Source organism: Miniopterus natalensis, chromosome 9 (assembly GCF_054644295.1).
Source record: "Miniopterus natalensis isolate mMinNat1 chromosome 9, mMinNat1.hap1, whole genome shotgun sequence".
Classification (NCBI taxonomy): domain Eukaryota; kingdom Metazoa; phylum Chordata; class Mammalia; order Chiroptera; family Miniopteridae; genus Miniopterus; species Miniopterus natalensis.
Window position 1 is genome coordinate 37739254 of NC_142089.1, and position 12432 is coordinate 37751685.

General features: G+C 47.2%; 1 protein-coding gene across 2 annotated transcripts in view; it reads right to left on the bottom strand.

Annotated features, from left to right (window-relative positions):
- KANK4 (KN motif and ankyrin repeat domains 4) overlaps positions 1-6780 on the bottom strand; it is a 59787-nt gene extending 53007 nt beyond the window's left edge. For both annotated transcript variants that reach the window (XM_087820484.1, XM_087820483.1), the window contains exon 1: positions 6729-6780. The gene's annotated coding sequence lies outside the window, so the exon portion shown is untranslated. The remainder of the gene's footprint in view (positions 1-6728) is intronic.
- Positions 6781-12432: the final 5652 nt, after the last annotated feature.

Genomic DNA, 12432 nt, shown 5'->3' on the forward strand with positions numbered 1-12432 from the left:
AACCTCAAACCCACTCATCTGCTGTTGCTCCAGAGGGCTCTCCTCTCTCCACAGGCTTCCTCCTCAAAATCAACATCTGGCCAGTCTCCCACAGCCTCACAGACTCCCTCCCTCCTCCCGTCTGCCTCCCTCGCAATCCGTCCATTTTAGAACCCACTTCAAAGTTACTGCTCCCAGGGCTTCTCCTCCTTCCTAGGATTATGCTAGCTTGCATTTGATCAAATGATTTCATCAATTAGCCTACACAAGCCCCCTAGCCTCTCAGGAACATAACTGTCCACTCAGTGGTTATTTCAAGGGACCGGTTTGCATGGGGTTGGCCAAGCCATCAACATAGGGCCTGGTGGGTTTGTGGGCTGGTAGGAATTACCTAACCAGTTGCCCATGTGTGCCTGCAATTTGTACATTAACCTCTAGATATACATCAAAACCTTCTACCCAAACCACAAATTATGTGCTCTTACAAATTTGCCAAACTATTAAATGGAATTTACAACTGCTCAAGAATGTCTTGTAATTAGACAGAGATAGATGGGTATATGAAAGATTAGGCCTAACTTGGGTAGGAAATTGGGAACTGAAGCTTACTGACATCTTGTCAGGGGCTCTTTCACTTTTTGTGCCATGGAGACTCCTTTAGCAGACTGATTAAACCTATACACCCTTTCTCAGAACGTTTTAAAATCTATAAAATAAAATGCATTACTTGATTACAAAGGAAACCAATTACACTGAAATATAATTATTAAAAATTTTTTAAATGAGTAATATAGTAATATATGTTCTTTATTAACACATTAAATAGCAAGCCCCAGCAGCGGGTGGAATAACTGCTTTAATCTCAGAGCTGCAATGGGCATAAATCATAGTTTAAGATGTCTGCAGTAGCTGAAATGTGATATGGAAATGTCTGTGATTTCTACTGGTAACAATGTCATAGGTACTGAACATACATTGTGGTCTGTTGCCTACATTCATAATGGAAGAAAATGCTAAATAGAGATTTTTTTTTTTCCACCACCCAAGTTCACAGACTCCTCTGAATCTTACACATGAGCTGTTAACACCAAGTTAATCTCTGTTAGGTCCTATATAACTCGGTAAGTATTTGTATTGGGCATATTCCTGAATTCCAGCTCACCTTCATCTCCATCTCAAGGAAGCTCCACCCACTCCCCTTCCTGCTCCAAAAGGTCAAGTTCTATACATCTTACCCTCCCTCTGCCCTCCCCTCCCATCTGACTGGCCCAGGGAGGACTATGCCTCAGCAGTATCCTACGCCCAGACCGACCAGAGACCAGCCAAGACATGGCCTGGAAAGAAAGTCTCAGCTCCCAGAGAACTGAGCTCACACAACAGGATCCTCTCTGGAACTTGAACTAAGCAGCAAAGGAGAGGCTGGTGTGATAGTATGGTGAAGGAGATGGGGTGGGTAGGTGCTGAGTTGAGCCGATGGCATCAAGGTAAAGACCAGTGACCGCCTGCACCGGTGGCATAGTCTTGAATCCAGAACCCTCTCCACCTCGCCTCAAGGGTGCCTGGCTTCCCTCCAGGCCTGTGCTTAGATAGCAATGCTGCATTTGACAGCTCTTCACCCTCTTCACTAGAATCAGCTTAAGGGAGCCTCTGTTACCTGGATCAGAAGAGCCCTAAGTTTGCATTGTCAACAGCATTTTACAGATGAGGAAGCTGAAGTTCAAGAAGTTGAGTCATTTGCTTGGGCTCACAGGGCTAGTAAAATGGTGAAACTTTCCCCCCCTCTCTTATCCTCCCCCCATTTTTTTTTGAGGAGTAGAGGGGTAATAGGCTTTATTATTAATTTATTTAAAATCTTGAAAAAAACCCATCTCTTAAAAAACTCAAACATTATTGATAAAAGCCCTCTCCCCACCACCCCACACATGCACTCAATATTGAACCTAATAAATGTGACCATTCTCGGATATATTCAGCCATCACCCAACTTGACATGCCTTGTCTTTTAGGCCGTTTCCCAAGAGTAGGATGGTTGCATTTTCCAAGGGGGAAGGGCGGGGGGGAGTGGTAATTAACAGCCAAATAGCGCGGCACCTGGAAACACTCAGCCCTGCTGCCTGGTGCCCTGCTATGAAAATCAAAATCGATTTCACTGAGAGTCAGCATCTCTGGCTTCTGGGCAGAACCCAGGCTGTGGAGGGAAATCGGCACTGAATTCTGCTCTTTTATCTTTGCATGGAGCAAATTCTCCCCAATGCCATATTTCTCCCCACTTGTCAGTTGACGTCAGAGCCACAAACTAGACATACCAAAGGAAACTGCAGATACAAAGGGTCCTTGCACACAAAAGGGAAAGAGCCACAGCCACATTAAAAAATATATTTATCCACTCAATAAGTTTTATTTACTATTTTGTGTGGGGGAAGGGAAGGAGAGGGGATGGGAATTGGGATTTATGTTTTCTCCCATGACGCCTGTGTCCCCGGAAAGCTATGTGAGGCACAGGGTCCAGACCCCAGCGAGACAGTGAGGCAGTCTTTTGAAAACAGACTTCTTACCCTTGGAGAAGGAACAGTCAGTCAGTGCGCTTTGTCAGACACCACCAATCTATAAATGCCTGCATATTGCATTAACCACCAACTCGAAATCTTGGGGCAATATTTATTTTATCCTGGAAACTGACGCAGGTCTATTTTTAACCCGAGGGCCCCTCTTCTTTCTTTTAACCCTATTTTGAAATATTATTCACATAGACTGGAAAGTGTTCAGAGAAAGACCTCTGCTAGATACCTCTTAGTACAAACTCTGAGTCTGGGAGATTAGCATTCTGAGGCATGGAGAGGGTAGGGGTCCAGCCACAAATCACACAGCTAGGTAGCAACAGGTTTAGGCTGCGATTCTTGGGCACGCTGGCCTCCAAGCCTGCACTGCTTTCCACATACTCTCCTACAAAGTAACACAAAGTGGTCTGATCTCCAGGGACAGAGAGCTCAGTTGAATCCTAATGTTATCATTTATGAGTTCCATAACCCTGGGCAAGTCACTTAACCTCTCTTTCCTCATCTATACATCGAGGATTATGATTGTAACAAATCTCTAGGATTATTCTGAAGATTAAATGTGCCAGGGCTTGATACGGGGTCCCCTTTATTATACTGTACTGCTCCCGGGTCACAATACAGGAGTGAGTGTACCTGCCATCTGAAATGTGATAACTGTGTCCGAACAACTGCCTAGAGATAGGCAAGAAAAGATTGTTATCAACCCCATTTTACAGTTAGAAAAAGTCAGTCCTCCCACCCCCAGAGATGGCATAACTTGCGCGAGATCAGAGTTTTAACAGTGAGCACGTTTTCAGCATTCAGAAGCCCTGTCCTCCCACCACACCTCCCAAGGGATGGGTTGAATTAGAAGTAAAATCAGCACCCCCTTCCCACACGGAGCAGAACCACATATCACTGGCTTATACCTCATGACCCTTCTTTGTAAACTAGGATCAGCACAGTACCTGGTACAGAGCAGAGACTCAGTGCAGTTTTGATAAATGAGTGAACTACTGATCTTGATCTGCAGATAAGAAGGCACTGCTTAGCCCGAAGTAGGTGTCTTGTTGCAGAAAGCAGGAGAGAGGCCAGGCCGGCAGGCAAGAACAGCAGTTGCAATAAGCAAGAACTCCAGTCTCCCTAAGCCTGCTCTGTGGGGAAGAAGCCTGGCCCTTGATCTTAAGGGTTCCATCCAGAGCATTTCCAAATCTAGGGCCCAGAAGATAACTGAAACATACATGACCCTCCTCCAGCTAAAACAGATATAATAACATTGCAGGCAAGGGGCAGCCAACGAGCCAGAGAGATGGCCCATCTGTCTTCCTAATTGTCAACTCTGCCCATAATAAGATTTTTCTCCCTGTCACACCCTAGGCTGCTACTGAACTGAAGCAAAACCAGGATATCCATCTTCCAGCCATGCACAATGGCCTTCACAAGGTGCCAGGGACGAAAGGAGGTTACTTGGCTAAAAGGAGCAGAGAAAGCTGGAAGGAGCCCTGGACTGGAAGTCAGGAGCTGCGATGGGGTGGGGGGAGGAGGGAGTCCATGCTCTTAACCAGCTGCAGATGCTTGACCAGTCACTATACCTCACTGGCCTCTGTTTCCTGTAAAATTAAAGTCCAAAGTTTAGCAAAAAGGGTCAATGAGGAGGGAAGGGCTGTGAACCATGTGACATTGCACGCAACATATTTTAGGTTATATACATTTGGAGAACAGCAGCCCTCATTTTCAACAAAATCTCAAAGATATCTAATACTGCCCCCATTAAAAAAAAGTTAAGAAATACTGGACTAGATGGTTTTCACCCAACAAGCATTTATTGAGCACCTTCCACATATCCTTTTCTGTGCTAGGTACTTGGGACACAAGTACGACAAAAGAGGCCAGCTTTTAAGACGCACGGTGCCGCTAATGCTCGCTGTGATCAAAGCATGTTCAGGGAGCTCTGGAAACAAAGAAATGGAGCATTTGACTCTGGTCAGGAAAGGCCTTGGCTGGGGTGGGGGTGGTGTAAGGAAACCTTAAGTTGAATGTTGAAATTGAAAGCTGAGTGTGCACTCACTGGATGAATAAGTAGGAAGAGTATTTTAGACAAAGGGCAACGCGAGCAAAGGCAATGTGTGTTCTAGGAACTGCTTGGAGTGTAACTGTGAGTAGAACAGGCGGTGCTCATTGAGAAGGAAGGAGATGGGGGAAGTGATAGAAATGAAGCTGGAAAGGTAGGCAGGGCCCAGATTAGGAAATGCCATGTAAGGAATTTTACACTGCAGGCAATGAGTTCATTCTAGTTTCAAAAGTCTAAGATGAGCCACCACTCCCAGCATGAACCTTCCTAAATGTTGAGCAAGAGGCCTTGGTCAGTTGTGAGCACAGCTGGCAACAGGGAACAACTGGAAGAAAGACCTGCTGCTTCTTGGCACCCTGAGTGGACAAGGGCTGTCTGACCAAGGTGCTGGTATACATGGGTGGGGGGTGAGTCTGGCACCTGTCAGTCTCTCCCTCTTTCTCTCCCAGCCTGGGGGACTCTGACTGCCATTATAATGGCTGAGAAAGGAAGGTACTGATTGGCCCAGGTAATGAGATGCGGAAGTAAAGGGCATGCCCATTTGGTTGAACCTCTGCTCAACATCTGGGAAACAGTCTTTCAGTCCCTCTAATCAATTGACTCTGCTACTCAACTCAAGGCCCTCTCAGGTGCTGTCCCTTCTGCCTCGAAGGCTCTTTCCACACTCCTCAAATGGTTAATTCCAATTAGCCTTATGAGCAACTACTGTACCTATCACAGATTCTCACAACACCTTGCCCTTTTCTTTCAAAGAATTCAGCACTTCATGATTATATTTATCTGAGTGATTTGATTCATGTTGGTCTTGGCCACTGGACTGCAAGCTCCATGAGGCCAGACACTGCAAGTTTTGTTCATTTCTCTATCCCAGTACCTTGCCCGCGCCTGGCTCAGGGCAAGTATTTGTTGATTGAATGGAAAGTCTTGTGTGGACCCTGAGCCATTCCCCATTCTCAGGGCCCTTTAACATTTCCCATAACTCACATTAAGGTCCAGTGAGGGGGTCAGGACAGCGCAGGAGGGCAGCCTTGACAAGGCAATAGCAGAGTGGACTCTGCTTCTATTCCAAGTGTAGCTCTGTGTTCTCCTGTGTCATTCCTTGAAAGGCTCTAAGGAACTGCATTTGGTTTACCCACCCAGGCAGGTCCTTGGAGATTGTATTTAATTCAATATGCTTTCTCCCCAGGCCTCAACCAGGTCACTGGTTGCATCTGACCATCCCTGACACTACTTGGTCAGTAGAACTTTGTCCAGGCATCAAGGGATCATCCATGGAAAGGGGGGAATCTCCTTCTCCCTCTCCAGGAAAATGTCTCCTCCTTTCCCTCCATTCCAGCACTCTTCGGTTCTTGGGAACTAAAACTGCTGTTTCCTGCAGCCCTAGGAGATGCCCCAGGGCAAGCGCAGATTGAGACCCTGTGCAGGGGCGCTGGGGCTCCACTTTTAATTCCCAGGCTAAGTAACTGGCCACCCTGCAAGGGCCAAGTATTTGGGGTTAAAGATTTGACCTTAAAAGAGGGATGAGAGGGAGACGGGATCCCCAAAAGCGCCCTTGGCCGCCAGCGCACCGGAGGTGCCCCACCGCCTCCACCCAAGGTCGTAGCCCAGCGGGAGCGCTGGAAAGTTCAGCCAGGGGCTGAGGTTATCAGGGTACGAATTGGGGGCCGGTTTTTGCTAAAAGAGAAAGACTAAGAGCTCGTTTCAGGTAGCCCGTGAGCCAGGGGCAGCGCGCCCCAGTCCCCCGAGCTGCATCCCGGAGAGCAGCGCCCGCCTCAGGGGCGCGGGGGGAGGGGGTGCACCACCCTGGGCGCTAGGACAGCGCGGCCTCCCCCCCCCCCCACACACTAGTTTCTTCCCTATCCAGCATTGGGGCGCCGGGGCCAGTCGGGGAGGACGGGAGCTGCGCCCGCCCTTGGGCAGCACCCCCCCTTCCCGCGCTGTCTCTGACCCCAGAAGGGGGCCCCAGGTCGGCCCAGGCTGCCGCAGCCTCTGCCTTCAGGGGGTCAGGGACGCGGCGCGAGCGGGGCGAGGTGGAAAGCAGAGGCAGAGGAGCGTGGCCGGGGCCAGACCTGGTCGCGCGGGGCTGGGGGTGGCAAGCCCCACCGATGCGCTGCGCGGGCCGGGGGCGCAGGACGCCTTACCTTGGCGAGCCGCGGGAGTCCGGCGGGAGGCGGCCGGCCGTGCCGGGGCGGGCGCACAACCGGTTTCGGGGTGCACGCAGCCTCCGGGTGCACAGTCCCCGTCTCGGGCGCGCACCCCCGGGCTGGCGCACACTCGGCGTCCCGAGCGCGCACACCCTCGGGCGCCCTCTCCCGCGGATTCAGCCTGGGCCTGGGGCGCACGCCCTGCGGGTCACACCCACCGCGGCGCTGCGGGGCGGCCGGCGCAGCCCGCCCAAGCTTCGCCCGCGTCGCCGGCTGCCAGCACCGCCCGAATCCCCGCCTTCGCCAGGGGAAAAAACCGAGACGCGCGCGGGCTCTGGTGTACAGGCTGGGGTGGCCCTGCGAGATCGGGGGGAGGGTCTTAGCGTTGATAAACTCAAGAAGCCCTTGGGCAGAGTTTGGAAGAAAAACTTTTTGAAAAGGGACCAGAAAACTCCTGATCTGTGTATAACGCCTTTCAGATTTCCAAAAGTGCTTCCACATACATTTATCTCAGTTTATCTTTGCCACACAGTTAGGGGGGCGTTTGTATCCGCACTTAAAGGTGTGGAGACGCCCTCACACAAGGCAGTGAGGGCCCCGAGCCGGACTAGAACCCAGGCCTGGGAACGGAATCGGAGTGCGGCGGGGGGAGGCGCATCGCCAGCCCAGCGATGGCCGGGGTGCGGCGGGTGCGGCGGGTGGAAGGCAACGTGTCTCTCTCCAAGTCATGTTTTTATTCATTTGCTTTTTTCCTTCCCAGTCATGGCGTTAGCCTCACTCGGGAGTCCTAAATCTTTCACTTCACCTCCCCCCCCCCCCCACGACACTTTTTATCAGCTCAAAAGATTTTCGCTGCAATTGCTAACCTTGAATGATAAGCTCACTAAGGGCCAGACATTGTGCACAATAAACCGAAAAGAAAAGAGCTGATACTACCCCATTTTACAGATGAGGGTGAACAGGCGTGAGAGGGTAGAAGATAGCCTCTGGGACCCAGATCCCAACTCTGACCACCCTATGTACCTTTCAAAGGGCCCATTGGCACAGGGTAAAACTTAACCAAAGGGGTTTCAGTTTTGATATTGAGACTCTGAAGGAGGAGATAATTTGGGGCAAGGGACATTTTCGGGACTTTCATTTTCCCATTTCAATGGAAACATGGTTATCACAATAACTTTGCTTCCATGAGGGCTCTTTTTGAAGCAAATCAATAGCCCCAGAGAAGTAATAAATTGTAACAGAGACTTTGCCCCAGTAATGGGAATAATAGAGAGTGATGGGGCCTGCCATGAGCTTGTGGGCAGCTCCAGGCTCCTGCGCAAGTGAAGGGGCTGTGGAGATTCAGTTCTAGTCAACTTTTGACATTTGGGGCAAGAGTTAATATGGCCAGATCTTACCATTTTTAAGAGAAACTATAAATTCAGATATTTAAGTGAAGTCTCTCAATTTGTTGATAACTCACTTAAAAAATGCTAAATACTTGCTATCTAGGTCAACATTGTTGAAGCCAAATAAAATGAGTTTATGAACAGATCCAGTTTGTGGAGCAGGGGTTTGTGCCCTGGAGTTTGGGGTACTTTGCACTATATAATTTGGGCCTCCCAATACCCTTGTAGGATGGACCCAGAATGGATGACTATTTCCATTTTCTGGAAGAGGAAACCCCAGTTCAGGAGGTTCTAATGACCAGCCCAAGATCACACAAGCTAAAGCTGGAACTGAAACCCAGGCATTCCAACTCCTGGTCCTGGAGCCTTCCCTCTGCATTCTCTGATCTCATTAAAAGCGTTTCTTGCTTTCTGGGTATTGTGAGTGAAGTGAGGCTTGAGATGGCTCTGAGGTGTGGAGACCCAGCACCTTTCCTGGGAGAATGGAGCCGGAATGCCAGCTGCTGTCCTCGAAAGCTCAGCCTGATGACTCAGAGATGAAGCTGTGTCTTGAGGGTAAAGCTGAGTCAGAGGAAGCAAGCTTGAAACTGGGGCATCCCAGACTTCTGAATCCCAAAGGTGAGAATCATGAAACAGGAAGAAGAATGGACTAAGCAAATACACCTGCTCCTATCTCCCCCCCCCAAGTAAACCAGAAGCCACAGACACAGAGACATCAGCTAGAGCACTGCCTATTTTTCTTGTCATAACAGGAAAGTCAGCAAGAATTAGACTGGAAAGTAGACTCCTGGTGTGGTTGTAGGAATAGGGGGCCTTTTGTAGGCAGCAGGTCTTCTAGAATCTCAGGCTTGGGCATGTCCACTGCAGGACCAGCTTGGGCCGTTCAGACAGAGTGAATCTTAAAAGCTGATTTAGAATGACTGGACAAGACACTGCTGTAGCCTGAAGCTCTGTAAGACTGAGCTGCAGACAAAGAATGGAGTGCCTTCTTTCCCCCACCCTTTGGGGAGTTTGGGGTGGGGTGTAGGAGGAGTAATAAGAATTCACCATCTGCCATGTATGTGCCAAGGTCTGAGCTGAACATTTTACATACATGATCTCATCAGGACTCACAATAAAACTGAAATGGTTATTGCCAAGTGTAATGAGGTACAGTGTCACTTGCCTGAGGACTCACAACTAGTACATGGGGGAGGTAGGATTCACACTCAGATCTTGGTTACTCCAAAGACCAAACCCTCTCTAACCAAGGGCCTGGACGTTGTGGCCAATGTGGAGATATGTCACTCAGATTCTGCTTCGGGGAAGTAGTGCCCTGCTAGCTGTAAGCTGTGTGGTTAGCTGACACCTCCACAGTGTGGTGACTCCTGTAGGGTCTGCCTCAGCCAATGGTGTGTTGGTAATGTTTAACAACCAGCTCTCAGGGGGGAAAAATGTGTGCATAAATACATTCGATTCTCATTATTCACGGTAGTTCTATAAAATGGCTACAAATACTGAAATTGCTAATATTGAACCATTGTTCCCAGGGGAAATGCAGGGTTAGGTTCCTACAAGCTTCTGGGCACTTTTTCATCAACAGATCAATACATAACCTTGTTTTATGTTTTTGTTTAAAGACTATATACACACACACATTATATTTTTAATAGATATTGTTGATTCATCAACATTGCACTAATGGCCAACAGTGCTATAACTCACACCTGAGCAAGTGTTATCTAACACGTATTCTCTCCACCAGGCGCGTCACAGCCTCCTTGTGCTGAGGAACACTAGGTAGCCCTTCAGCACTGTGCTTTAGTGCTATTTTAAACAGTGAAATCACCTACAAAAAGTACAAAAAAATAAAAAACAGCACCACTAAAAAGACTGTCCAAAGGATACTTGTTTACAGCATGAGAACTGAAACAAGAAGGCAGAGGGTCACCTTGTTCAACCTCAGCTGGGAATGTGCATGTCAGGTGACACAAAAATTTCACTGCTCTGCACATGTCTGCGAATGGCTGCAAAAGTGCTGCGAGTGTTGGTTTGAGGGTACAAATAAATGTTAGCAAGTAGGTAAATTTGCAAACACAGAATCCACACATTATGAGGATCAGCTGTACATATCCATATCCATATCCATATCCATATCCATATCCATATCCATATCCATATCCATATCCATATCCATATCCATATCCATATCCATATCCATATCCATGTCCATGTCCATGTGTGCCTTTTGGGCCCTTCACATCCACAACCCATCCTTCCAGGTTTATCTCCCATTATCCTCCAACCAAACACAGAGAATGTTCACCATCCTCCAAACATGTCCCATACTTATCTAGCTTTGTGACTGAGTGCAGGCTGCTGTCTACATCTGGATTCTTTCTTCTCTGCTTCCCAACACACACACACACACACACACACACACTGTTTTCCCATGTTCAAGTGATTCTACTCTGCATTTGTACCTCCTGTATGAAAGCCTTCTTGCTGCCCCAGACAATAAGATTTCTCCATCCTTGGGACCATGGTGGTATTTTGAAGCCTACATCAGACACTGATCATGTTCTAACTTATATTACAAGGCTGCCTTAGTGATTTTCAAAAAACACAACTATGATCATGCCACTCACCTGCTTAAAATTCCTCAGAAGCATTGCATTCTTCCAATAAAATCTGGATTCTTTTAAGAAGGCTTGCAAGTCAAACCCCTTACTACCTTTCCAGTCTCCTCTTGTGTCCCCCATATGCTTGCTCCTCTAGCCACATGAGAGTCCTCTTAGCTCCTCTAACACACTGGGTTCTTCCCTGCCCAGAATTATCTGCACACGCTGTGTATTCTTCTGCCTGGAATTTTCCTCCTTCCAGTTCTTTGTTTAGATAATTAATACTCATCCCATGAGTTTCAGCTTAAACATCACTTATGCAAACATCACTTTTCTCTGATCGACCCCTACCCCAGACTAAGTTAAGAGTTCCTGGTCTCTGCTCTCATAACATCTCTGGTTTTCTTTCATAACACTCAACACAATTTAAATGATGTGTTATTGCCTAGTTCTCCCACGAGATTATGATTACACGAAGAGAGGCCTATATCTCATTTGATGTGTTTCAGCACCTAGTTCAGAATCTGGCACATATAAATGTAAATCCTGGTTCTCCATAAATGTTTTACGAATGAGTAAACAACTAAATCTCCATTGTCCTGACATCTGTTGGGAGTGATGGATAGCAGATAGCTAAAATAATTATGGAGGTTTTAAGTTTTCTTTCACTTTTAAATTACTACCTTGGTGTTTTATACTACACACTTAATTCTAAATTCAAGAGTTATTATTATTAAATTCAAAAAGAATATGCTTCTTCTACAGTATATTACAGACAAAAATCATTTCGATAATGTAGATTAAAATGTGAAAGATAGTAAGCTTCTAGACAGTAACATAGGAGAATACCCATGTCCTAGAAGGGAGCGTGTATTTCTTAAACAAGACACCAAAAGCACTAACCCTAAAGAAAAACATTGATAAATTTGGAAGATATTAAAATCAAGAACTTCTGTTATCAAAACTTACTGTCATAGGCAACAACCATTTAATTCTCTCCTATGATTCTGTGGCTTGACTGCGCTGGGCTGGGTAGATCTGCGGCTCCACCCGATGCTGGGTGGGGTTAAGTCATTTAAAGCTAATCTGAGCTGGAACATCCAAGATGGCTCTTTCACGTGGCTGGTTAGTTAGAGGGAAGATTAGGCCCTAAATTAGTACAGCATCACTTTCAGCATGTTTTATTGCTTAAGCAGTCACAGAGCAAGCCTAAATACAAAGGCAGGGAGTACTAAAAACAAAATCTCAATGGGGAAAGTGAAAAAGGATTTATGGTCATCTTTAATCTCCCACAATACCATTAAGAGAGTGTAATAGCAAACTACAGACTGGGAGAGGTTTTCAAAACATGTGTGTTATCAGTTGAATTGTGTCCTCACATTCCCAAATAAATATGCTAACGTCCTAACAACTAGTACCTTAGAATGTGATCTCCTTAGGAAATAGAGTCACAGCGGATGAAGTCATTCTGGAATAGCATGGGTCCCAATCCAATATGACTGGTGTCCTCATAAAAGGGGAAATTTGCCATGTGGAGATAAAGGCAGAGATCTAACCCCTCCCAACTGAGGTTGAATTTGTTGCTCCTTTTGTACCCAATGTTCCCCATACTCACATGCTCTTCTACAATGTGACCTCACCCCCATCTCATTGAGAAATGGGGTCTATCAGCCCTGGATTCTGGGTGGGCTTGTGACCACTTTGACTAATGAA